The sequence below is a fragment of the Pseudopipra pipra genome, chromosome 1 (assembly GCF_036250125.1).
Source record: "Pseudopipra pipra isolate bDixPip1 chromosome 1, bDixPip1.hap1, whole genome shotgun sequence".
Classification (NCBI taxonomy): Eukaryota; Metazoa; Chordata; class Aves; order Passeriformes; family Pipridae; genus Pseudopipra; species Pseudopipra pipra.
In genome coordinates, this window is record NC_087549.1 from 117,016,253 (window position 1) to 117,043,139 (window position 26,887).

A 26,887-nucleotide genomic window follows, 5' to 3' on the forward strand; every position below is an offset into this window, starting at 1 on the left:
GATATATCAAATAACTGATGTGGTATTGTGTTAAGGCATTTCTTGTGAAACAATTCTTGTTATGTTTGCAATAAAGATTTTCACAGCATACAGGGGTTTGTGAAATAACTCCGTGTGTAGAACAGATGAAAGCTCTTGGCTATGCTCCATGCCTCTCAATGTACCCAAGGCATACAATTATTATACGACATCATGTCATGTTCACTGCTCAACTATTCATTTTGTTCACTGAAAGTTAATAAAACCCTCTTTCACCTGAAATTCCTTGGGCTCCCTTCATTAAAACTTCTGACTGCACAATTCCCTGCATACAACTGCATGACTTAGTACTGTGCAGTGTACTTCATTAGTCATGGTACCTACATCAATTTTCTATAATAGCTGTTAATGCTTCTTTGCTTTCTAAACTACATTGCTTTCTCAACAAAAATGGGTTACACAGACTATAACATTATAGAATATTCATTTTCTATCAGCCATAATAACAAAACTAGCAATTGTTTTAAAGATAAAATATGGCTTTTTAAGTGTCACAATAGCAGAAGTGTTGCCATCCATACTTCAGTGTCTATAATACATCAGGTTGCTAGCTGCCAAACAAATTTAATTTACCTAGTCCTCAGTTTGCATTAACCTTTGAATAATAAAGCACAGCTGAGACTGCTGTAAGAAACAAACCAGAGAATGAATAATTAAAAACACCTCCACTGTCTTTAGAAAGACCAATCCTGAGTCAACAGGGAAGGTTTAATTGTGACTGAACTAGGCATTAAGGGGCTAATTGAACTCTTTATAAGCCCAAACAAATGCGGTCCTACTTCAGTGGTATGGTATATACAAGGTTCAGAGAAAATAAAACTCCTAAGGAAATAAAAAAAAGAATCAGGGAATTATTTCAAATAGAAGAGGCAAGCAGCAGGGGAAGTCTAAAACTTACACCAAAAAAACCCCATAATATGCGAAAGAAATCCCTTCCCATTTTCTGTAGAAAAATGTTCTAACACTTGAAGAAGCAATGACTCAGTTGATGCCAGCAGGTTAAAATGGAAGTCATATAAATGTCGATCCCAGAGAAATGGTTGGAAAAAGCATGTAACAAAGCTAGCCCTGTCTCTTTTAGACCTTATTTAGCCAGGAGGAGATGGCTGGGCCCTTTCTGGGCTTGAGTAAGGCTCAGTTTTTTTTGATTGGAACTCTCTCTGATAGTGGCATTTTCATACCGTATATTATTTTTATTTGTTTTGCCTATTTATTTAATTGCATTAACATTTGAAATGAGCAATCGTTAATTAGAATAGTTGGAAAATGCTCCATCTGCCAGTTGAACTGTTTCGGCACGTCCAGCTACAAGCCCCGCCTGATCACATTCTGAGGATGCTGATTAACATTAATTGAAGGTTTTCTTTGCAAATGAGAAATGAAGCTTTATTAAGTATTATTATTAATTTGAAGAATAGCTTAAATTGTATGGAGTGTGGGAAGACTGCTGTTATTGACACTGCCTGTTAGAGTGCTTGCTGGCAGCAAGGCTGTTCAGCCGATGTAAAATCCCGACCCGTGTGTGCAGGCAACAGCTGGTATTAAGGGCAACAGCATGCACAAGCATAACATTTTTTTCACTTGTGCATTAATAATACAAAAAGTTTGACAGGTGTATTATCTTTGTTTTCCTTCTTTCCTAATTGTTAAGCTTTTTATTTACCAATGTTACTGGCAACCAGAATGACGACTCATCAGGCTTCACCACAGAAAATTCCCATATGTGCAAGACCTCAGCCAGAGTCTTATTCTATAAGGTTTAAAATGCAAGAGGATTTAATTAGCCTCCTCTCTTCATGGATATCTGCCCGACACACTGAAGCCCAAATGTTTTATATTCAGTATGATTTATATTCCAGCTCTACTAAAGTTACTGGCAACCAAACCACAGATCTCAAACAAAGCAAACCAAACAGCTCAGTGCCTGAAGTTCTGTTATCTTTGGAAGGACAGATTCAGATGTGCACCCACTTGATAAAGGGCAGACTAAATCTGTCTTGAACTCAACTGACCCAGGACCAGTACAAACACGTTGCTTGTGACAAACCTACTACTACAGCCATAGGTTCTCTTCAGGGAGAAATAACGGTGGCTGTGGCAGCTACAGGTGGAAGTGGCTGAACTATAAGGATGGTTAGAGGACAAGTCTGCTGTTACACCAGCAGTTCAGTCTCCCATTGTGAGCCCTGATGCTGACACTCCAGCAACTCAGCAGGACGGGGTAATCAAGGAACCAGCAAAAAAGCTGCAGTGTGACTCTGGAGCTGGTGATCCCCAACTTTCCAGTGTTATCTCCCAGGCAGAATATGTAGCATAGGACTGAGGAGGTGCAGCTGAGCATAAAGCCCCTGGAGACTTAAAGTTATCAATGGCTTGTCATTATTCCCCTGTAGCTGATGAGACACTTCACAGAATACTGTATTTTACCCACTGGAGGGAGGCTTTGCTTACCGGAAAAGCTGGAGTGGGAGGATATGTAGCCAGTTTTCTTCCAGAATGACATCAATATGGGTGTATGAAATTCAGGACAAAAGAGTCAGCACATGTAAACTTTATTTCACTCTCCCTTGCTTCTCCTATATTTTAGTTCTGACATTGTTTCCCACATACATACTTGCAGGTGAAATGTATGGGCATCAGTTACAGTTACTAGCACAATACTTTAAATGCTACTAGAATGCAATAATTTTGCTTTAAAGTATGCTTATTGCACTGAGTATTCTCTATTCCCTCAGTATGTTTTAGGCAGGCAGCCACTTGAAAGTACTACTGCTAAAAACTGCCTGTCCAGTGCAATGCATTATAAACACCAAGATTTCCCTGCATTTAGAACATTCTAAAATATGAAAACATTAGCATCTATTAGATATACCAGATGAAAATCTATCTGGAGAAGTTATCAAAGTACAGTTGGATCTTTTAGCTGTCATTCGTATGCAAATTTACTCAATTTGCAGAGAATAACGTGAAAAAATAAAAATATAGAAGGTCAAAAAAAGAGTATCTCCCTTGTTTATTAGGTAGTCATATGGAATAGATTAGTCAAAACAATGTTATCATTTTCTAGTCTAACTCATATTTCTTGATGAGGGGTCACATGCTTTCCCAGTGTCTGTAACTGGAGGTAGCATAAACTCATAGTGTGTTTCTGGTGAGGTGGAAAACGAGGACTAGTTCAGTGCCTTCCATTCTTGGTCTCTGAATCTTGCTAGTATACTCTATTAAAGTAGATATTCTTTAACACAAGGGAAAGACAAGCCTGTAGCACAAAACAAGTAGGAAAATGAATTGTAACTTAAATTGCCTTCTAGATTTGACACATGAACAGTGCATGGGGGGGAAGTGATCAGGCCAAATAAAACAGGAAAGCAGATGGTTGGGAGGCCTTCCCACTCCTCAGGACTCAGAAAGAAATTGAAAGATTCTTCTGGAATGTGTGAGTTTAAGTTCATTTTTATCCTCCTCCTTTATAACAAGGAAGAATAAAGCAGAACCAGGATATTATACTAATGTCCATGAACTCACTTTCCATGGCACTGTCTATGGCATTTCATTCCTCTTATTGCATTATCTAATATGAATGGTCCTAGCACACAGAAACACATCAGAACCGGGCTTCCCCTGCCCTATGAGCAGTCCATGGAGAATGCAGTCCCTCTCAAGTGTCTTTGGTAAGATATGACAGCAGAAAGAAGAGGGATACAAAGCTCTTCCTCTTCCTTTTTTTACACAGAGCGTTGACTTTAATGCTTAAGAGATTTCCCTCTGAGGAAAAAGGCTTACTACAGAATGATCTCCATTTCTAAATATTACAACACAGTTTCTTGCAGTTGCATTTCTTGCACATCTAACAGTTATGCAGGAGCAGATCCTGCCTCTAGCTGCCTTCTGTGAATGCTTCTGGGAAGCCACTTACCCAGAGGGCAAAGTGGATACAAAAGTATTGAAGATTGGCAAAATAATTTAAGCGCACAGCTGGTGAGGGAAGAAGATGGATGTGACAAACCAGAAGACCGCAGATTCAGCTTTCAGTGAGACACATCTCTTGAGAAGTTCATACGAAACCTCATTAAAATAAACCCGGTATACCTTCTGCTCTCTGCTTTGAACACTGTGCCAAAACTGAAATTGGTTCTAAACAAAAGTGCTGCTTTGTCTGCACCACAGCTCCAGGCTGACCCTGTGCTTGGGGACAGCCAGGAGACTAGCAGTGGGGCAGTGCTGGGAAAGTGGTTGCTGGATAATCTCAATCTGTGAAGAGGTAAACCAGAAGCAGCTATGCTGATGCTGACATCACCAGGTGACTCAGACCCACCTGCGTATCCAGCTCAGCCCTATTCAACAAAAGGAAAAACCAGCGCCATTGAGAAGCAGTGGCATCACACCCCCATGAGCCACTGCTGTGAGTCTTTGGCTTTGGAATGGATACAGACAGTGCCAGCAGCACAGGTAATCTGCTGAATTTCTTCTGCTCCTGACCCAGTATTCTCTCTCCATTCTGGAAGCCCACCTCTCAATCTTTATTATTCCCTTGTTACTGACAATTATTCTTTGTAGAATACATATTTTCTAATTCTGCTTTAGGGCGGTTTCTCTCCAACCCTCTCTCTGTTTGGTGACAATTCATTGCTCCATCATAGTGGATCTTTCCTCACTTCAGGTACATGCAGATCCCACTCTTCCTAACATCCCCCCTCTTCTTCTCTCATCAACAGCCATCAACACATCCCGCTATTTTTCATCTTTCTTCAGAAATAAGGATGGAGTGAAAAATGGTACAGGGGGATTTCATTACAGTACAGTAATTTTGTTTCCTTCCTTCCCTGTTGCCCTTCTTCTGAGATGTAGGAAAGGAAGAGCAAGCAGAGCGACTGCTGCAGCAACAGTGGCATAGGGAAGGGAAAAGGAGTCACAGCTGCCTACCCAGATGCTACAGTGATATCAGGAGGTACTTTTGTAATTGTATGTAATAAACAGTTGCCACAGCAGCCAAAAGAATACACTTCTACAAAACAAAAACAAAGAGACAGCAGCAAGCACTGAGACTGCCTGTGCCAGTGGGCACTGTTGTATCGGTTAATAACACCTCCACCATGAATAAAATTAGCAGGCTAGTCTCCAAGCAGTAAAATAAAAGTACAATTAAAGAAACAAACCCTTTCAGAATTAGAGGTAAGTGCTTACTTTGGCTATAACATTGATGACTTAAACTCTCCTCAAGAAATAAAGCCTCCCCAAATTTCTACTTTTGGAATGCATAATCTAATCTTCATTTCATTTTTTTCCTAAAAATCTGCTGAAAACCTCCCAAAATCTTCCTTTTTTATTTTTTAAAAAAGGTATTGCCATCTCAGCTACTTCATCTAGATGGTGCAAAGTAGTGCCATTATTAAAATGCTGGAAGGTGCTCATGGTTCTTACTAGTCATAATCTAGAACAAACATAGAAATTTTTCAGCATTAAATTTGAGTAAATTAACAATATATATTTACATTTTAAAAGAGTTGTTAATTTTACTTTAACTAGACTCAATAGATGATGAAAAAGCTTGTCTTTCCATGACCTAACACTCGAATTTGGGTCTATGCTAGATCCAGTATTTTTGGTCACCCTATAACATAAATGGGAATTTACGTCTTACGCATGTTGGAATATCGACATAATTAGATGAGGTAAGCATGATTTTTGAGTAGGTATCTTTTCTTTGATTTAATTGTTCATAACAGAAACTGAGGTTGAAGTGACTGGGCCACTACTTGTCACTCAGAAAGGCTTTGGCAGAGAGAGACACATCAGACAAATCCCTTACATCACTTAGTTTCCATTACAGCGAGAGAATTCAATTGAAAAAATTGGATCAGACTTTCTTCTAGTTCCTCCCATTTTCTGATTGAGACCACTTTTCCATAGGAAACTTCTTTTAACAAAAGTACTTTTAGGCAAGCAGTAAGGGAAGGAGGATATTAAGACATTTTTCTAATTCATGCTACAATTCCTTCCAAGTGGTTATATCCTGCTCTTATTAAGTGCTTTTTATTGAAGCCAGTTACCATTTTCATCTACACTTTGTAATCAATATGTTTGTGGTATACAAGACTGGAAGAACATCTAGGAAAACTGATCCCAATGAGCTGCCAAAGGAGTAGTAATGTATTATGAGATAATGCTAGATATTGCTTCTTATGCTTATTGAGAGCACTGGAATTCAGTACATTATAGCACTTTTTAAATGCGAATTTTCTCTAGTTTTAGCAAGATATTTCTAGAGGTCCCTTTATCATCCAAAGTGATATGCTGTTTAACTTCAGGGCTTCCTGCCTCTTTCTTTCTTGAAATAAACCCTCAGCACACCAGGTCAGTGTGCCGGAAGTCTGTACGAGGCAAATCCTTTTTTATAGAGATAAACTTTCTCTGCCCTTCTGTCACTGGAACCATTAAAAATTACTGGCTGAAGCTGCTGAAGTCGTGTTGTGTTTAATAAGTTTGGGCCACAGCATTAATAACAAATAGATTGAGACTAAAGTGAGTATCAGTTGATTTTGTTATTCACTTCTAAATACTACTGCTAAAAATTATTAAAAGTATCCTAGAGCTTTAGCAGACTGGTATTATTCAAGAGTAATCTGATGCTTTTATCCTCCAAAGTCCTGTCTTCAGAGCATTCCTGAGATAGAAACCATCATGAAGAGAACTGCTTCTTAATGCACAAAATAGTTATTTATATTATAGTATCTACAGCAATTTATTCACTGCAAACACCATTACACAGTGTATGATCACAGCATGCTGAGTATTCACAATGAGATTTTAAAAATGGCAATTTTGTTAAGTATTCTCCACTTTGTTCAGCTGAACAAAATTACATAAAACCCTTCACAGAAGACTTGCCTTGCTCAGAGTAGGAAACAATTGCTTGCCTCCTATTACACATCTACAGGCTCAATTCCCTTTTGCTACATCTTTTGTTTCTTTTTCTTTTAGAGTAATAACAGTAACTGAAGTTCCAGCTCTTTTAAAACACCAGAAATGGACTGTACAGTTTAAAAAAGATAAAAATATTTTTCAGCCCGATTAGCCTCTACGGAAAATTATATCAAGCATGATTTGTAGCCCTATGTTAGCAAAAGAGAAAAACACAAGTAATGAGGAATGGAAGACACTACAGAAGAATGGACAGGTTCTGTCCTGGGACCTTCTAACATGATCTCCAACCTTGCAACTTGCCAAGTGATATTATTTCCATATTACTCCTTATTTGCTTTTTCTTGAATTTTTTTCTTTCCCAGGATTGTAATTTATTTTTCAAAATGTAACTACTTTTAATTTCACAACACTTCCCTTTACCCACAACAGCTATAATTTACCATTATCTCTTCTCTAAGTTAAATGTAATACATGACATGGAACAGTGGGATGGCACCACCAGGCACTGTGTTTTTAAATTTTAAATCTAATTTAAAGGGATAAGGTGACTAAGTGCAGACAGATAACACAAAAACCCCAGAGCAGCTAGAAGATTTAAGAGGTGTAGTAGGGAAGAAAGCATTCTTTAAAACAGCATTGACTTTTTAGTTTCTGTGGAAACCTTAGAGGCAATGCAGGACAGAGAGGTAGACAGGACTAAAGCAGACCAGCTCAAACATAATAGAAAGACATGAATGGGTGGAATATACTGAAAGCTTTGGATTTCAAATGCATTTGATATGTTGATTTGATCACTTATAAAAAAATGATAGCAAATTTTTGCTCTTTATCAGAAATGATGAAAAATGACCAAAAAGTCACACGCAATGTATTAGTGATGAATGGATCAACTGAACTTCAACTAATGTCTCTTTCACTTTGAGATGATGGACTGCTGATTTCATGTAAGAAATTTTCTTAAGTCTCATCCAAAAAAGACCTCTACAGTATGTCACTTTAAAAAATATTAGTGTAAAGATATTCTGCTGTAATCAGTCATTTCAGTAATTGATAAGGATTTATACAGGATTATTTCTAATATACACATACCCATATTTTCTGATTATTACAAATGCAGCAAGCAAGGCAATAGTTCCTCAGAAAGCTGGTTTTCTCTATAACCACTAGCCATTGAATCTTTCCCCTACTTGGAAATAATTTATCCAACGGCCTCTAAAGAAGTTTAATTTGTTCAAGACTGTAATCTTTAACAGTCCTGTCTATAGGCAATTGTCTAAATAAGAGCCTAGAAATTTTGAAACCTTAAGATAATTTTCTGGGTTTTTTTTCGGAAGGGGCCTGATTCTGAGATTTCCTTTTATGACATTCTAGAGACTTTAGTTTTTACACATTAATTTAATTTATTTATTAATTATTAATGGCCAGTCTTCGCGAGCGAAGATTTTTTGGGAAAGGTCATTAACCCTTCCAGCCTGCGCAGTGGATTTTTTAGGTGAGACACAGCGTGCGCTGAACTGAGCCCACCCTTTAGTCCTGAGGTTCATCTGCCGGGGCCGAGCAAAGCTTGGACAGTGGCAGTGAGGTCCCCAGGATGTAGGTTTGTTTAGAGTGACCTTCTCTTAGGTGGATTGCCTACCAAGGCTGACGAGCTCCACCTGCCCAGGGGGCCGGGAATCGAACCCGGGTCGCAGTGGTGAGAGTCAGGCACTCTAACCACTAGACCACTAAACTGCTTCTAAAACCGTCCCAAAATGTTAATAAGAAAAAGCAATGAGAAGCAAATTTAAAGAAGTTAGTATTTACGGTTTATCTCAAACATACAATACAGCTGTGTAACCAACAAGTCTGCTCGTGTCCATCTTGTAAACATAAGAATAGGCTTAAATACAGATCCCCCCATTTCAGTGGGAGATTCACACATGCCTACACGTGAAATGCTTGCTTACACAAGGAAATAACTCTGTATTATGGCACAGATTAACTAACATGATGTTAAACACATTATAAAACAAGTCATTTCCTCCTGAGTAAACAAGCCTATAAAGCTAACAGGCACAGAAAAAGGAAATTTGATTCTGAAATCCATATACTTCAAAAGCAGATTCCTTTTATTTAGTCAATTTAGTGAAGAGGCTGTCTTATTTCTCCAGATCTCTGGTAAACAGAAGAAAACACACTTGGAAATTGCTGGCAAATGGACACATTTTCACCACTTTTTTTCTTCATTTGAAATGAAATACGGAGACCAGCCATAGCTCCAAAGTGAAAGAAACCTTAAAATGTCTTGACTCTTGGTTGACATTGATTGCCCCACTGCAGCCCACGCTCTGACTTGTCAGAAGAAGCCACCATTTACAGGCAATTTTCTTTGCAGTGTCTGTGGATTGAACTCTTTACACCACTTGACTGACTAGTCAAAATGAATGGGGACATGGCAGATTCTTGTGGAGTGTTTATGTAAGACTGGGATCCAATAACACAGCTTCTTTCTAATTCAGCAGAATACTGTTAAGACTTTTTAATGTCTTTAATGGGATTTATCTGGATACATGACAAGGTAAAGAGAAAATAAAATATAAAGGAATTTCTTGGTTTTTTTATCAGCATAATTTTCTCCAAAGATCTTTTGGGAGAGTCTCTGAGGCTAAGGTTAGGAAGGGGCTTATGTAGGAATGAGCTTTCTGTTCCGAGGTGGCTGGAATCCTCTCAAAATCAAACCTGGAATTAACAAATGAACTTGCTACCACAGGTCCAGAAAATGGTTATGCCACAGACTTCACTATAAGAACAGGATTGTTCCAATGTGTTTTTCACCTTATTTGGGACAACTGAGGCTACATTGTTCTCGGTACACATACCCACACACCTCCACGGTGCTCCCTGGATCAGAACTTCTGATTAGAAAACTATTCCCTATAAATGGCTTTGTTTCATCCCTTCCTGTATTCAGAAGTATTAGGATTGAAAGATGAAAAGTGGTCCTGGGAAAGTTGATGGCAAAACTGGTCTAAGAAAAGGAAGCTTGTTTGCCATATAAAAGCCATAATGAAAGGGGATGGCTGGAAGGAGAAGTCCTCTGCCTTTGTTCTCAGGATACGAAGGCAAACAGCTTGTGTGCAGGTACCTGCTGGTGAAAGCAGTCTTCACCTTAGGGCTGGAGCTGAGGAACGCGAGTCTCCGTAAAACTCCTCTTAAAGTTTCAGGTAACGCTTTCACTGCTGTAGACATCACACATGATCTACTCTAGAAATGATGCCTTGTCTAATGAAGAATCAACATGTCTAATCAGCAAGAGAGAATCAGTATTCTAATCTGTAAGTCATAATCAGTGACTCTGTCATAGAGGAATTAAACTTCACATATGTAAGACTTGGGTTTTTTTTATAACCACTGCATATGTTCCCTACATAAAGATAAAATACCAACAACAGTTGAAATTGCCATTATAATTTCCTTGGCAACAACATCTTGGAATCCTTAGTCATACAGGTGTTTTTTGCATGATAAAAATTACATTTGTGTTCATTTCTTTCCCATTTTCAGTTCCATCTCATCTCTTTAGTTCACCTGCCAGTGATACCTTCTCTCATCATACTTTATTTACTCATAATATTACTGGTAGTCTGCACTAAGTGACAAACAGCTGGTCTTTGAGACAGAGCTACCACCATGAGGAGAACCCCAGAACACTACACTAGTCATGCTGAAATCCACAATGAAAAATTAACATGCAGCTTAACCTATGAACACTAGAGTTATATTACTTATCTTTATAATGCACCACTGATTATCTTTATTATCCTAATCATGCTTGCTTAAATCTTGCAAACAGCTGGAGCAAATGGCTATCAGTTACAGAGGTGTTCATCTTGTAGCCTCTGTTTCAGCCCTAGCCTAGATGGCTTCTATCCAAATTGTTCGTACTTGGAGAGTCTTTGGTGGTCTCCATCTAATAAACAGGTTTTTTACAAATCCATCTCTTACCAGACAAATGTGCAAGTTGTAAGAATATCACTGATGATTACAGCCTTGCTGGCAACGGATGAAGGAGGAAATACTCTTTGGCTGCATGTGCTAGGTCTCGGTTGAGGCCCTGAGAATGCCATGGGAGCAGGTGCCAGGCAGCTGCCTGTCTTTACTGGTTATTCACACGTTAATTAGGGTTGTATCTGTACTAATCGCTGTTAACTAGCTATCAGTTAGTACTCTTCACAAACATCATACCTGGTGTAACAGTTTTAACAGAAAAATGTCCCACTCTTTCTTTTCTAAGGCAAAGGGAAGGTGTGCTGGAGACATTTCAAGACTATTACTGTTTAAATAACTTGGATATGATCAAAGTCAGCAGTGGCTCACCTGTACTGTACCTGTGATAATATAGTAGAAACCTATCTGCCTGAGAAAGACTTAAAACTTACCACTTTATGTATTAAGAGGAAGAAGCTTTCCTCTGTCAGATCATACTGAATCACAACAGTGCGCATATGTATTCTCGTCACAGTTTCTGCACTTTTACTGGTTTTGATGCCTTCAAAATAATCTTTTTTAAAATTAATGTACTTGCCAATTGTATATTCTGGAAGGGAGAGCAGCTGTTTCCTCACAACTGTATGCATAGCCTTTTGAAGAAAATTTTGTTTATTAATAGTAATCTGTTTTTCATAGCTTCGCAATTTCTTAGATAATAGGGTAAAACACAATCTTCCTTTCATGTTCTCTGCATACTGAAGAGACAGATGCAATTGCAAGAGACTACTTATGCTGAGGGCAAAACTTAGTACTGCTTAATGTGACTTAATGACTAAAAAATGTGTATCATTTATAGATGACATCTAGTACTCAGCCAAGATATTATTACGGTCAATGAGTACTCCTCCCTGCTGGTCAGTAAAAGGATTTGGAATTAAATCTGTTTTTATTTTACTTGTTCAAGTAGACGCACTGAAAGCAACTGAGCTACCCACATGAGTAATGCAAATGGGATTTAGTCTTTATTCCCAATCTTTTTCTAAACAGAAGCTCACATATAACAATACAGATATTAACTTGAAATACAGAACTGGGAGAGAGGGAAAAAAACTCAGGACTAAAGAAAGGCTATTTTGCAGCTGTATAGACATGTAAACACCTCCAGGAACTTTGCTTATTAAAGCCAGCTACTTTCAGCTATCACTCCACCGCCTGTGACAATCTTTGAATGAAAGCATTTCTTTCTCCCCCAGGCAACACTATCAAGTAAGTGCGGTTACTTCAAAATACAAAAATGCTGTATTTAAAGCTAAATGTATAGCATATGGAGGACTGGAGCTGTGCTCCGGAGAGCACCCCTCCCCCCCACCTGAAGGCACTCAGGTACACAAACAAACATCCCTATAAAATGTGGTAAATGTGACAGGGAAAATGTCAGAATACAAAAATTTCCTGTAGATTTTAACTCATATCGAGACACACTCTTGTGTAACAGATACCACAGGGTTCACAGCTGATCTTGAATAACCTTGAGACACGATGTACACAACAAAGTAGTCGACTCAGCAGTGTTTAATACAGAAGCACTCTTTCCCTTACGGAATACGTTATTTAGCTTTTCCTAATGATACTGAATTGATTTAGATTTTTTTTACCAAACTAGGTGTATCCGACCCCAATGCAGAGAAGCTGTGGGTGACACACAACTTTCCTGGGAAACAAGGTTCAGTCCTGTGCACTCAAGAGTTGATCTGGGATTCAATGTTGCCAGGGACAAAACTCTCACTGACTTCAGTACATTGAAATGCACGAAAGAGAGCGCTTAGGAGCCACTTGTAAGCACATGAAATGCACATCCTGTTGTGCCTGCAATTTTAAAATCACCTACTTTTAGTGAGTCTTGTTAAAAAAAGTCTTGTGTGTGTAATTGACCTCCCTGAAAATGTTTTCAGTTTATCATGTTAGGAAAAATATTTTAAAACTGTAACCTTGGATGATCAAAAAACCCCCACCCCAAACCTTCAAAATCCAAAAGCAGCATATGGTGGTGTAGTCCTTGAAACCACCAAGCTTTGATCAAGGTTTTTCTGTTACAGCAATATTTCAGAATCACACAAAAATATGAACCAAACTTGTTGGTTGACTTCCACAGTTATCACTTCTGAGGGAGTCTGAGTTCGTGCAGAAAAATTTAAATACAATTTCTCTAACATTTGGAACTGAAATGTCTGTTCCTGTGTGAAATAAGAGAACACAGTAATTTGGGAAGTCTATTAACTTGCTTGACAAAACTAGATGTATTACAGTTTTGGCATATTTTCCTTCATAAGCTAGTATTTCCTATTTAAAGAATATTTCTATTTATTTGCATTTTTACACCTATTCTCAGGTAATTTTATCACTAATAGGAATTATTGTTGGTTTCAGACTCAAATGTAAAAAAGAAGTTAAAACACTTCTACATCAATGCTTTCTCTGTAGAGGTAAAAGGTCAAACTGAGTAGCATTAGACAGGAGAAAATGAATTAGTAAACTGAAGGAAAGATAATCAGTCTGCTTTCAAAATTAAGTTTCTGTTCTTTATTGTAGTGAGCTTTTTTTTTTCCTTTTTTTTAACTTCTAAGGGTATTCCAATCCCACGCTCCAGCTTGCTGCACCATCACAGTAAAAATTACACAAATAGAAAAAATGTCTAGAAGTCATACCGCCTTTCAGAAACCCACCCCTGCCCCTCAGCCTATCCCACTGAAAAAATCTGGAGCAAAGAAATACCCTTTCTGTTGAAAATCAGGAAACTAAGGTTCTGGCAAACTGACAAGTAAAGTAAATTTATCTTCTTCAAAATCACGATTGTGTGAGTAAGAGGTGTTCGCGAATGTGAGCAGCCAGCTGCCTCCCTGTAAATACTGTGTTTAAATACAGAATCATAATATTTACACACACAGCATGTCCTTCAAAATCTCTCTGCCATTGTCTAGAGGTTTTTGTGGTAAACAAACCAGCATAAACAGTGGGTAGTAAAAGTGGTTTAAAAATAATTTTATTTTTCATAAATAAAGCCGTATTAGCAACAGCTACTACTCTTATGTTGAGACTGCTGTCTTATTTCATTCCTTACTCTAACTTCATAAAACCAATAAATACATTTTACTTCATAAATTGAGAGAAACCTGCAAATATCAACTTTTTCTCACTTTGCAAGCTTTGGAGAATTTATCTAAAACATCCATACACCTTATTGTATAAATAATTTAATGTCTGATCTTTCATTTATTTAAAGAAAAATGATAGGAGAGATTTTATGTAAATTAGGTGGCTGATCTTTCATTTATTTAAAGAAAAATGACAGGAGAGATTTTATGTAAATTAGATGGCAGTGCCGCAAATACAATTTAAATTTTTGTTTATTAACTTAGGGAAATTAGGATTCTCCAATAACGTTATTTTAAATTTGTATATTGACATACCTCCAGAAAATCAGACACTTCTTTTCATCCCTTTTCATGTCTGTTTTCCTATAATAGCCTCAAGTATTTTTCACTTGTCAGCTATGAAACATTATAGTTATTCATTACATATGACATCGGCATACTTGTTATTGCTACCTAGTGTACATTTCAATACCAAAATACATTTCTCAGTTTAATACACTACTAATGAATCAAATAAAATTCAAGTGGTTTGGGGCTCCAACTGACATTTTAACTTATTACCCCTATAATCACATCATGAGCAGAAGTGGCTTAATACTTTTTACTCCATGTTCAGGCAGTTGCAGTGAAACTCACCATAATATTCTTGCTCTGTGGTTTATCATTTCTCCCAAATCTCAGAAAATGTGTTTACATGCCCACTGGTATTATTTTTTTCAGGGGAGGTCCTGTTATGCTAGCCACCACAGATGCCAAAAAGTTAGCATCCAAAAACTGCATATTCAAATACACAACCAAAATTATTTTTTTAGTATTTTAAACAAAATACTTTGTTCCATTAAAATACTTCACACCAGTCCTCCTCATCAGAGACAGACCCAGAATCAGAAACTCCTGATTGAGGAGTGGGGATGGGCAGTCATTCCCTTGCTGAATACATTTTCAAACCCTTGGACAACCCACACTTTAGACATTCTTCATTCATTCAATAACATTAATTATACAGGCATACAGAAGTAAAAAGAGAAAGGTTTGGAGGAATGCCTTGTCCTGTGCTGTGGACTTCCCACACAAGGAAGAAAACCTGGACTCAAGGTGTGAGGGAATAGTTTCATGAAGTTATTTCTCTACAGTCACACGTAGCACAGCTGGCAGTCACTACTCTACAGTATTTAAAACTTAATAACATGTTGCTGCAAATACTTTTTACCAGATGACGCCAATAAAAATATCCACAGGACTATAAAGAGGAGTCATTAATTATCTTTCAGGTCTTACCAAATGTTAGGACTTAGTACTAAAAATACATACGGAGGTGAACAACAATGTTTTGTGTGCACAAAGCTACTTAAGGACACAAGCTGCTCAGGACCCACGCTTCCAAGCAGCAACTTGACGTTTTTGACAGCAAAGTGAAAAGTTACAATCTAGGAATTGGAATGAATTTCTTTTATAGCATTATCTTTCAGCCAGTACACTACCAGCAGGCACTAATAAGGAAGGCCTCTTTACTCCTCAGTTATCCAAGGATGGAATACTTCAGAACAAGCCCTAAGAGTTTCATTTGGAATTTTCAAGGGGTATTGTTGCTTTTCGTGGTTGAGCATGCGATAAATACCCACAGCAGGCTCAGAATACAAGACTTGTTATCAACTCAGAGAAATGTTATTATCAGATTTTCATCTGTTCAGCAGAAGTTCAAAACCAGAATGTCTTGTGTTGAACATCTGCACCTGCTGCATCACATGACAGTGGGAACAGGTTTTAGAGCTTGAGGTGAAGAGATTCAACCTCCTCACTGTAACACCTTTGAGTGCTAGTGGTTGTCTGTCAGAATTGACTCTTTTTAACTACAGAAGTAGGCTCAGCCTCATTGCAATGTATCCTGCAGGGAGAGGAAAATGAGAAAACTGACTGTGGTACCTCCAATGAGTAGAACATTTTGGCATATATTCAGATTCACTGTTTATAAGGAATCTATTTATTCTAAGGTGGGCAAGTAAAATCTTTGTCAATGGGTAGAATAAGCACTATTTAGTGGAACCATTTGTAATACACTTTAATTGGCAATTTTCCCTTGATGAATAATATAACATCTAATATCTTTCATATGAGGATTCTGCTGCTCTGTGATTTTCTGTCCCTGTATTAAAAGACAGGAAAACTGATGCTCTTAAAAACAGAGCTTAGAATAATACATTCATTATCACATGGATCACACTTATCCTCTGTAACCACATGAATGTAACCAAAGCAAGAAAGAAACGTAAACCACCCACATACTTAAAATCACCACATTTGCATCAGAACAGATGGCAATATAAAACATAAATTAAGAGTAACTTCACATGAATTAGAGGAAAAGTCTTCATTTGAATAGCAGAAGATACCTGACAGTTAAAGAACCATGTTTTCACTTTTAACATTTATTCTGCATGAGGGTACGGTAGGGAGGTTCAGTCAACAAAAAAGGAATTGCATATGTTTTTTGTAGGATACACAGAGGCTTGCAAAGTAGACAGACTGACAATGCCAAAAGATAACCAAGGCTGTCTTTCAAAGGTTCTGCACAAATTTAATCTGCTCCAGGGAAAAGGTAACCTGAAATGAAGTCCAATTGACTGGGTGCATTCAGGAGTTGGAATATACTCTCACAGAAAATTGCTGTGTGTTGATAAGGTGAGTTTTGTTGGTAGCTATAATATACAGTTTAAAGTAACTGTGAAGTCACTGCTGAAGAAAGTTTTAATTCTTCATATTTTAAAAAGGCTTTTTAAACCCTGTTCTTCTTCCTTAAAATTAGACAGTACCTATCCCTCAAGGGTCTATACTGGGACCAATACTGTTTGGTATCTTCATTGATGACATAGACAGTGCAGTTGAGGGCACCCTCAGCAAGTCTGTGGATGACACCAAGCTGAGTGGTGCAGTTGATATGCTTGAGGGAAGGGATGCCATCCAGAAGGACCTTGACAGGCTCCTTGACAGACAACAGTTTTAAACTGAAAGAGGGCAGTTGTAGATTGGATATAAGGAAGAATGCTTTTTAAGGGGGCACTGACACAACAGCATAACTTGTCCAAAGAATTTCTGGATGCCCCATCTCTGAAGTGTTCAATGTCAGGTTGGATGGGACTTTGAGGAATCTCATCTGATGAAAGATGTCCCTGTCCATACCCTGAGCTGGACTAGATGATCTTTAAAGGTCCCTTCCAACTCAAACCATTCTGTGATTCTATCTCATTGTTTTATATTGAAATATACGTTGGACAATCATAATGCATTATGAGGATATACATATTTCCATGATTTAATTTTCACTAGAATAAACACCTAATTTTCTTTATGTTCCCCAGTGTGTTCTTATCAGAAAAAATACTCTTTCAAGAGTTTGTCAGTACCAAGTAGAGCTGCTTCTAGCAGAACGAAAAAAAACCCACTTCTAATACATGCATATGTAAAAGACCTCTCATAAATTCAAGTAACGGGCCAAACATTATCATGATACAATTCAGAGTTGTACTAGCTTACTTAAGGATTAAACTTGGCTCAGGAAGATCGTTAGGAAAACAAAAGGCTACGGAAATATTTTTTTTAAATCACAGAAGTTTGGATTGGGGAAGATCACAATTGAGTAAAAATGTAAATAGCTGAATAAAGATAATTACACAAAACTCAGTCCCAAGATCAGCATTGTCAGAATGTGATCTGATGTAAAGAAACACACACTACCAGAAAATAAATAAATAAATAAATAAAAATTCTCCCCGGTTCAATGCAAAAGAGGTTTTCCCCTCAGAGAAAACTGCATAAAAAACTTCCTCTCTTCAGAGAAGGCAACAGAATGGAAGGGAATGAGAAGAGGCAGGTAAAAGCTCTACATTTCCAAACATTATTCAAGGTTAGAAAGTGAAAATGTTCCATTACAAGATGAGGAAAAAGACAAAGCTGATCAAAGTCAGTCAACTCATTTATATCTCAGCAAATACCTTGGGTCTGCATTTTGTCAACCTGTAGAAAGCAAAAGATTTTTCTGACCTCATAAATTGGCAAGAAATGGCTTGTGTACTGATCTATTCAGCTCAGCAGATTCTTGGCACCATTTATCTGGGTTCTTACAGAACCAAATACACCCACCATGAGCGTGATTGCTATGGAGTTTCTCAAAGACAAGAGGAAAAAGCTTCATTCAAGCCACTGGTATGTCACAGTGGTGTCATGCTTACTCTGGTCTAATTGCCTGACATAGACAAAGATGGTGACCACTGAACTTTACTATGGTCACAGTTTTGGACACAGCAGAGCCAGAGTATAGTGAGGTAGGACTTCTAAAAAATTGTCAGCAATGTCATATTAAAATTTATGAGGAGATGACACCTTTTTTATGGCCTGGAGGTTTCATTCAGCTTGCCAGTCATTTGGTGTCCTGATATCACCACCAAAAAGTTGCAATATAGTGCTGTACTGGCACAGAAGCATCTAAAAAGAACAACATATCTAAACACACAGGACGGGCTGAGTTTGATCTGGTAGTACATATTCACATTCACCTTTATCAGGAAAAACTTAGCATGTGAATAGGAAACATGGAGTTTATTCATTAGGCTAAATGAGATTTTATAGTATCGTATTCATTCACTCTTAGCTAAGTATTCATGCTGGCAAGGTCTATGTATGGATTACATGCTTGGATTAGACTGCAGACAGAATTTACTATTTTTAAAACTATGTTAACTTCCTTAGAAACACGTATCTTGAAGAAAACTCTTCTAAAATTTTCACTCTAAGGTTTAAAACTCTGGAGTCTCTCTCCCATATTGGGAATGGGCATTTGAGAAATACAACCATACTGTCTCCTGTTTTATGTAAGACCATCATACACATCCACTGATACTGAAACAAATATGTCAGACCTGTGGCTATGGACGGAGAGCTTTTCCCACTTATTGTTTCTAAAATCAGTACAACTATTTTGTACTTTCTACATCCATTACCTCTTCAGAACACACGTAACCTCAGACTCCTTTTCAGGTAAGTTGATTTTCTGCATCATGATGTTTTTCTTTAAATAAATATCAGCATGGCCAATTAGCTCTACTACATTACTGCAACCTTGGGAGTGAGCAGGACTGGCCACTGAGCACATGCTGTGACAGCTACTCTTTTAAGCAAAAATAAAAGGCTGTAAGAGAAGATGCACCTGTTTTTTATTTAAGATTTCAAATTACTTCTTCAATGGTTTCTGCTTGCTGACAAGTAAATGCATGACCTAGGAATCAGCAGCTAGAATTACCTATTTGCTGAAAGTGTGTATTTGCTGACTTAATGTGTTTATCATTTATCACATACACAGAGGAGTTGACAAATACAATCTTCTTGTCCTTAATAATTTTGTGGAGCAAGAAATAACTCAGTTCATTCTTCTTCCTTACTTTTACTGTTCCTAACTATGGTAGTGTGCCAAAAAACAACTCACAGCCATTTCCCTTCTCTAACATACAAAGTCAAAGTAAATTTCCAGCTGGCAAATGAAATGCAATGTTGATTAGGAATGTAATATATTTGAAACATTTGACCTTTAAAGCTCAAAAATCTTGCATCTGAAATACAGTAAGTTTGTCACATATCCACAAAGCCGTATCAAATCAGGAAACACAGTTGTTAAAGCTGATTAGTGATGACTTTGCAGTTTCGTGATTTTTGTCTATATCTGTGACAGTCCTAACTTTATGAAAGGAACACTTGATTTACAAATATGTTCTACTTTCAAACCACTATCTTCTTACAGAATTATGTTATATATATTCCAATTATGTTTAACTAGGATCTCAGACTTTACCTTCAAACTGACGAAGCACATCAAAGAAAATAAGTGATAGCTTGACATTGAAATACACTCTAAATCTTGATGGTTTCATGCTATTAATAATTGCTGTGTCACAAGTCATCAAACTCTGAATTTCCTGCATATAATCTGGAAACCCATCCCCTGAAATCCAAGTTCTAGAAAGACACTAAAATTCTTTTCCCATGATGATCTAAACTGATTTGTGTGCTCAGACATTGTCTATGAGATGTTTAGCAATAAGAAGCACAAAACTCCTGAAATACTGGATATGAGAAACCTTTGGTTATGTACCATTCTATGACTTAAATTCATCTCATTTCCTCATTCTACATAATTGTGGACTCAAATTCTATCCATATGGAGGAAGGCTTATTCCAACCTTATGCTTCAGAGGTTACTGGAGCAGTTAGCTCTACCCAGGACTTCCTGCCTGGTTCTAGGGGAAAAATAAAGATGTGAAAAAGGGGAAAGAGTTCAGGTATGCACGAGTTCTTCAGCTCTTCCTCTTGTGTTACAGGATGTAGACAAAACATAGGGCTATAGTAATAAAAAATAAAGCAGGCAAATTCTTCTTACGAAGCCTATTATGCCAACAATAGGCTCTCAATATTATACTCACTGAATACAGGTAAGTTGGTAGTACAGGTTCCTGGTAAACTGTATGATATTTTTTGTCCCAATCCTGCTTTACAAAGACTGGAAAAAACTTTGTACTGATTCTAATAAAAATTAAGCTCTTCCCAAATCCAGTTTTGTATTTGTTTAGTTGAAAGCACAAAAATGCTTGCCAGTAGAGGGGGTATAGCTCAACCATTTCTCTCCTTAGAAGGGCCTGTCACAACTGAGGACAGTATGAAGAAGAGCAGGTAAACAAGAAAGCTGTGCAAATTTACACACCTTTAGAAAGAGGAGCTGCAAGGAGAGAAGGGCTTCTGGAATGCACAAGGAAAAAGCAGTAGGAAAACAAATTTCAAGTTTCTAGCAGTTTAATATAAACCAACCAAAAGACAGAAAAAATCACGAGTACCTTCAACTGATTTCAGACTGAAACCTCTTCTGCTAAGTATTTTAGCTCAACAGCGCAAATATTCTACTTATTTTGAATACAGAAATTCTGCATGTCAAGAAATTCCAGGAACAGACCCAAGCATCATGTAATTCAATAGGTTTCACCATTACAACAAAATAAGATGTTGATGTACTCTTGAGAAATCATGGGCAAAAAAACTTAATACCATTATGCGAGTCCAATCTGGTTGAACTGGAACAGTTGTATGACACTTTGCTATGTCCCCATTGGTAACAGCAAATCCTGGTGAGGAAAATTCCCTCTCAAAAAATGGAACACACCTCAAGGTCAGACAGAATACGTGTTTTTCATGCTGCAGAATTCCTGGCTGCCGTAAAACCAACAGCAACTAGCAAAAGGAAATGTTTCAGATTTCTAAAAATATGCCTGAAGAATGTTGACAAATATATGAGCTGTCATTAACAAGCAAGTTCAGGCTCAAACTACCAAACCAATCTTTCATTTACGAGGCCTGGGGTTTTGAGTAACTACATTAGACATTTTTATGTGAAGACCTCACAAATACCTCTGAGACCAAGGTGTGGTTGCCCAGCACTTCCCAAGTTAGACTTTTAGGTCATGATTCAAGAAAGCTCTTTAATAACTGCTTAATTACTAACCCAAATGCATATGTGCTATTCTGACTCCGGAAATGGCGGCACCAACGTAGGAAACCCTTTTTGAGTTTGCTTCAGCCCAGTTAGTGAAGTATGTCTTGCAGAGCGTGGCCAGAAGGATGCTTGGTCAGGTATGAATTCTGCTGAAGCTTTGAAACACTTCAGATAAATACCCATCTTTTCTCAGACTTCAACTGTAGTGTAGTTAAAGACAAAAAAGACAACCTTCTACAATGTCTTAATTAGTTAGATGCTTTTAAAAGGCTTTGTACAGACCAGAGCAATGCATGTTTAAAAAGCAAAATACCCTGATGCTATATGTTAGACTATTCCTAAACCGTAAAAGTGAAGTAAATTCCAGTATTGAATGTTACAGCCCAGGGCTTCAAATGGAGTTAGAGGGTGTAATTAGCTCTATTGTCAGGACTCAATTTGAATAACTAAAGCCAGTATTACATGGGCAACTATGCACATCCACTCTATTCACATAAATGGGGGGAGGGGGCATATACCTCAATTTTGTGTAATATAGGCAACTATCTCTTAGAGAAGCAAAGTATTCCTGTGCTACCTAGTTCACTGTATCTCTTTTAATGATATTCAAGATAATCTCAAGAGGTGGTTCTTCATACAGGCCACACATGCATGTAACGATTGTCAACATGATTCAAATATATTTAGAAATAATTTTGCCCACAGGAGGGGGTCTTTGCCCAGAATACACTGCACAGCCACTACCCACCTAAAGGCTTATAAAACTCAAGTCTACTTTATCCTCAGAGAAACCAGAGGAAAAAAAGAAAGAGAGAGAAAGAAAGAAAGAAACAGGAGAAAATACCGCAGTAAAGAAGAACAGAATTATTTATTTTCTCACACTAGGCTAAACAGACACGAGTCCTGCCTGAGTGACCCTCTTATTCTCTCCAGTTGCTTCATTTTTCCTTTAATCTTTTGTAATTGCAATACTCTCAGATAGTCCTTCTTGCCTCTAGTATACTGCACCTTGCAGCTCACATGCAACCCAGAAGGAGAGGAGGAAAGACAAAGGCAGAAGGCCCCACTTCACCCAGGAAAAGGTCACACAATTTTCTGGACGTAAAATGTATATTCATATTAAATTCTTTTCAAGTGCCAGGAGGCTAATTATATAATTAATGGAAAGTCTGACATTAAATGAGTTAATTTTGTTCTCCTCACTGTGGGTAACATCTACATTTGAAATTTCCTCTCAAATTGTTAATTAATTTTTCTAATAGAGACCGTAATTCTCCCAAGTGAGGCAAATTGAAGAGAAGCATGTTTGGAGCCCAGGAGCACCACTGCCTAACAAACAGGGTTAATGCTGAATGGAGGAACATCTATCTCTGCTGTAAATAAAGCAATAGGGAGAACCGTGGCCAGTTTGCTGCGAGAGGTTTCCATGACAGTTTCTGAAAAAAGCTGGGGGTAATCTGTTCAAAGGACGTGTTCTGGCTTTAGGGTTTGAGGTTGCATTCATACCAGTTTGTATGGAAATTTGAGAGATCTGAGTTCGGTTCCTGACTGTCATAGGCTCTTGGGTCATGAAACAGGGCAGAGGAGTCAATTAATTTCATTATGTCTCATATCCAGTTGTAACATGAAGATATAAAGCTCCTTTGGGGGGGGGGGGGGGAGGAGAGGAAGAACAATCACAAAAATATTTAAGAATGAGTAACTGAAATCCTTCCCTACTAACAAGTTAATACACTGTCAGGGAAAAACAAGTTCTTAATTCATTAAGAGAAAAAGAGAAATCAGTATATATACATATGTATTTACAGCAAAATAACCTGGTTTATAACAAAAAATATTTTGAGATAAAAAAAAAACAATTGGCAAATTTCAGCCAGTTCTGCTCACTTAGGATTACTCACAAGTTCAAGGACCTGAAAGACATAAATCTGTAATTATATTTAGACTTTGTCTCACACATGGGCTGCAGTTTCCTGCATAACTTCACCTTATTTACCGCTACTGAGAGCAGCAGTCCTGCCCTCCCTGTTGTCCATGATTGTGTGCTCCAGCTCTCTTGTTTGTGCTGGCATCAGTGCTCAGGCAGCTGTGCAGCTGGACTGAAAATTAATCTGACCACAGAAAAAAAACCCCAACCATTTTTTTTTTTCAGCTAAAGCAGCTCCCTGAACCGACAAGCCCTGTGCTGACACAGAGAGGGGAAGCAATGAATGGCTGAAGGATAAAGCAGAGTGAGGGACAAACTCTTTCAGTGACCCCAGGGATTTAAATAGGCTTAAATACATCATGAAACCACTTCCTCAGCCTTAAGCTTACTGGCCAGAGGATCCTTTTCTATCTTTGGTGGGGGAGAGCATCTTCACACAGACAGAAGGCTAAATTACTTCCCACAAATACTACCTGTACACACATACAAAATGTAAAGCTATTCAATACAATTTGTCCTGGAACAAAACAAAGGTAAATGACATTGCGTTTACCATGAGACAGACTCTGGCCATGGCCAGTCATCACCAGAGCATTTTATGTGGTTGGCTGATGTCTCTCTTGTAATATGTATTTTTATTTATCAGAAAATACATAAGTCAATATATTAAGTCCCCAAGAAATGATAGGAAAGGATTTATTTGACTCAAATTAATTAAGTAAAAGGGATCACATACCTGATTTAATGAGAAAAAATAAGAGATTTTGATCCATACAGAATAATATATCCAGGGAAACATTCTAAAAGTAACAATGTCTTTATGTGATTTAAAATCACCAACAACTGAAATGAGTCTTCTGTGTAGTCATGCTTAAATCAATTAAATATATCCAGATCTTAGGAAAGTTCTCTAATCATACTTCAATTATCACCCAAGCTTTCAAAAAATACAGAAAAAAAAAAAGCTTAAAGTTATCAGATGCCTCATCTTCCTTGTTATTACATTGAATATGCAATGTTAAAAGCCATCATATGTTAAAAGACACCAATAATGAATTCTTCATTTATGCCAAGTGAGCTGATCATTTTCTTATGATGAAAGTGTTTCTCTGAGCAGGAACACTTAAATAGAAATATTCACAATCTTCTTCTCCAGCTAATTAAAAGCACTTGGTCTGATTAAACATGAATCTGAACAATATTTTCCATCCCTATCTGTCCCTATTCCCTTATAGATCAGTGCTCTTGAGCAAGCTGAGGCTCTTGGTTTAAGTACTGTCCCTACACTAATTTTATTTTTATTATTTTAAGAGTTCTTAAAAATATTAGCTCAAGAGAAAAATGAAGGCACAAAGTCTTTGCAGAAAGGCCTAACATATGCTTGCCAGCATATTGTTTCTAACACTTTAATGAATGACCGTTTCCACTAAATGAAACAGATAACATTTTGTGCTGCTGCTGAACAGTCGCACGGGCCATTCAGTAATTGGAAGGAAATGAGCTGACTCCCTCCACAAGATTTGTGTTCTTCCTACAACTCACACGGCAACTTGTCCTACGGCTCAGGGACTTGGGGAGAGTTATAGATGCTGGTACAGACAGACAGCAAGCCTTCCACACATCACACTTCCCTTGCAGCTCCCATGACCCCTAAATCGATGGTATTCCAGTGGTGATAGCTCTGTGACAGCCACCTTGGCTGTCTGACAACTACAGTTGGATGTTAGCTGTCATCTGGTGCTTGTGACTTCCCCCCAACATAACACCACAACACGGGGTCAGACGCTAGTGGCTGGATGGGGAAGTTAGCCCCAGGCTGCTAACCAGGCAACCAGCTCAGCTTTGCCTTCTCCTCTTCTTCCTTCTTTCTTTAACTGCTGCGCTTGGCAGCAGCTGGAAGGTTTTCAGGAGCCTTTGAATGGCTTTTCTCAGATAGTCATTTCTATAAATTGGGTTGGTAACCTGGCAGACCACAACCAACTTTCCTGTTATTAAGTCTAACTGTAAGACCTGCACTATGCTCTAAAACACGGAAAATGTCAGGATATCAAAAAAAAAGACCCCCGGCTGCAACCTCCCTGCATCATGAGTACCAGAACAGGGCTGAGGTGAATGCAGTTGAATTAACATACTACCTACAGTTTTTCCCTTTTTATTAAATGAATTTACCTGGTTAACTTTCTTGGTTGTAAAAGAAAACAATCAAGCCGTGCCACAAAGACCAGTACTGCTACCTAAACTATCAATAAATGGAGCTTTAAAACCAGTTTTGTTTCAGCTAGTGTATGTAAATATGTCTGAGAACCGTAATTCATTCTCCTAACATAAAAATATTTTTAAAAATACTGTTTTAATTTTTTTTTTTTAATGTTATCACTGCAAATACTTTAAAAAGCCAGAATAAGACTATGGTGCACCTTTTAGTACTTACAATACCATTTGCTGTTATATTTATAGTGAGATGAAAGACCTTTTTGTTCAAAAGCAAAGAATTATTCATGCAGTATATTTTCAAAGGAAGCCCTAGTCCATATGAACAAAACACCAGATCACCAAATTAGCTCTCTGCAAAAATATACTATCTAAAGATTGTGGTCTGCTAATGAAATATTTTTTTAAGTTTGCCCGTGGAGCTCCCATTCACACTATGTAGCCTGAGAGATGATTGAGACACAAGAAATATGATAATTATTACTTTTCATAAAAGACAGAAAGCATGGCTCTAAGATTACCTTCTAAAATGCCTCCAGCTACCTGAATTCACAGTAGCATCTTAACAAGGGTAGAAGGTAACATCTCACAGTATCAGAGGCTGGGAAGGAAAAACAGGAGTTTGAAGGAAAACAGCAGCTCCTTTTTCTTGAATTTGCAACCTAAAAAGTTTGAGGTAACTAACAGACCATGTCTAATCTTTGAAAGAACATTTGACAGATCGAACACAGAGGCTGTAAATTACTAGTAATGTCAGCAGTCTTTACATTTAACTATCAGTGTATCAAATCACAAATTCACTGAACACAATAATAACTCGAAGATAGGAATCTAAGGAGACTCAGTCTGTATATTTATTTGGTTCCCAGGTTCATGGTTAAGCAGCAAGGGACAAATGTGTTTGGTTTTCTCAGCAATAACATGGATATAAAAAGAGGTATGTGCAGGAACTAAAACACTGAGTGCCAGAAAAATTACATTTCCCAAACATTGCAGCTACAGAGCCAGGTGCAAAAGAGCATTTTGAGCTGAACATCAACATGATGGGAACAGCTGAAGGTTATTTCGGTGCAGGTACTGGAACAAGGGGGAGCAGCCCAAAGGCTGCTCTCAGTTGTGCTCCAGCGCACTCTGCCT

General features: G+C 37.8%; 1 protein-coding gene across 4 annotated transcripts in view; it reads right to left on the reverse strand.

Moving 5' to 3' along the window:
• UBE2E2 (ubiquitin conjugating enzyme E2 E2) overlaps positions 1–26,887 on the reverse strand; it is a 205,894-nt gene that overhangs the window by 38,638 nt on the left and 140,369 nt on the right. The gene's annotated exons all lie outside the window — the stretch shown is intronic.